Raw genomic sequence first — 1912 nt, 5'->3', positions numbered from 1 at the left:
AATGAATGGAATATTTGACAGTCATTAAAAGCAATTATACAGACTATGTGGCAACAGAGAAAAATGCTCATGACGTCACGGGAGGCGGAGAAAGTGCTCACAGAGCGCGGTGGGGCCGGCGGCTCCGACGAGAGGGCTCGCCCCCGAAGGCTGGGGTTAGGAAGGCGACCGTGTTGTTTTGCTGCGTGTTTTACTATTTTCGTAGGTGAGCTTTTCTGCAGGTGCTCTGCCTGCGGGTCCTATCGCTCTCTCCCGTAGGGTCCCCATCAATTTCGAGAAGTGGGGATAAGACATTTTCATGGTAGGAGGGCGTGGTGGGCAGCAAATCTTTGCAGAGGCATCAGCTGCATCCGTGCATGGCTGTTTCCTGACAAATAACTGGCAGAGTTGCCCTTTATATTCCGCTCTTCGATTATTCGTGGCGAACCTTCAGAACTATGGCGGCGGCCACCAGCACTTGCCACCACCGGCTGGAAGACCTTACGTCCCCAGGAAGGCTGACTTCCCACGCATCCATCCGTCCACGTGCTCTACTACCCACCCATCTCTCCGTGGGATGACTTACTACCTGACCCTGAGTCTCATCCCTCTGCTTATCCGTTGATCCATCCGCCGCCCATTGGAAAGGCATCATTACACAACTCCCCTATGGGAATTAGGGATTGACAAAAATTATAAAAATGATTCTTCGGCCAAAAAAGTCAAGGTCTGGGTTCCCAGATGTGGACAGTGACGCGACAGGACAGGACCCAGGGGACATGCTCCTCACGTCCTCCCAGTCCCTGGTGGGCCGTTCGACATCTGGTCAGCAGCTGGGCAGGATCCCAGGGCCCATCCCAGGAACAAAAGGCCTCAGGAATCAGGTCACACTTGTCATCGGGGTCCTCCCTGTTCCAGTAGCACCCAGCTTGCTGACAGGATCTTCGAGGCATTCCGAGCACTTGCCACCTAAATTTGTCACATACCAGCCCTGCAGGTGGAGTGGGAGAGGCCGGGCAGTACGCACCTGCCCAACCGCCAGCTGAAAACCTGTTTTAGTCAGTTAAATAATGGGCTCTGATTACACAGGCCCCGACGGTGACCTTCGCAATCAAGCACTAATTGGGGTTGATGAGATCAGTTGACCCTGGACCTTGTCACCCTGGCATCAGACTGCTCAGAGCCCTACCTTCACCCCCGATGAGGTCGGGGACGGGGGCTGGGGACTGAGCCAGGGTCTGCTGGGCAACTGGGACGTGTTCACAGAACAACCTAAAGAATGAGGCGTGTGCGAGTGTGTGTTCTGTGCAAGTCTAGGGCCCGAAGTCACCAACGCAGGGACAGACGAAGCACATTTCCTGCCTGGGAGGAGCACACGGTCCAGTGGAGAAAACAGACCCTAAAAAAGTGACGAGCCGCGTGGCCGGCGGGGGGAGGCAGCAATGAGAACAGGGAGCAGCGAGGGAACATCTCATCTGTCTGCACAAGCCCGGAGGCCTCAGGGGAAGAGGTGCCGGCAGTGGGCCTGGCCGGCACAGACAGGCACAGCCGTGCCCTGCTGGATGAGCAAGGAGGGGTGCCCTGCAGTCTGGGGTGGCTGGCTGCGCGCGGGGTTCTGGGGCCGGCAGCCACCCGCTTTGCCAGCGCAGCCCAGACCTGACTGCGTGAGCCACAGAGGGCCGTGTGGGTTCCTGGAGCGCCTCGAAGCCTTCACGCCTCCAGGCCACGCTCTGATTCTTCACTTTGTCTAGGATACCTTTGCCTTTCGCCACCGGCCCCGAAGCCCCCCAGCCTGCTGCACGCCACTCACCCTGCAAGGCCCAGCTCGCAGGCCGCCTCTTCTGTGAAGCCTTCCTGGAGTACCCACCCCGGAGCCACCCCCTCTGCTTGCCCGGTGTTTTGTATGTAACTCCATGACCACATTTACCAGGTC

Source organism: Pteropus vampyrus, unplaced genomic scaffold, assembly GCF_000151845.1.
Source record: "Pteropus vampyrus isolate Shadow unplaced genomic scaffold, Pvam_2.0 Scaffold319, whole genome shotgun sequence".
In the NCBI taxonomy this organism is placed as follows: domain Eukaryota; kingdom Metazoa; phylum Chordata; class Mammalia; order Chiroptera; family Pteropodidae; genus Pteropus; species Pteropus vampyrus.
The sequence above is the reverse complement of the archived record's forward strand: the minus strand, read 5'-3'. Positions refer to the sequence as shown.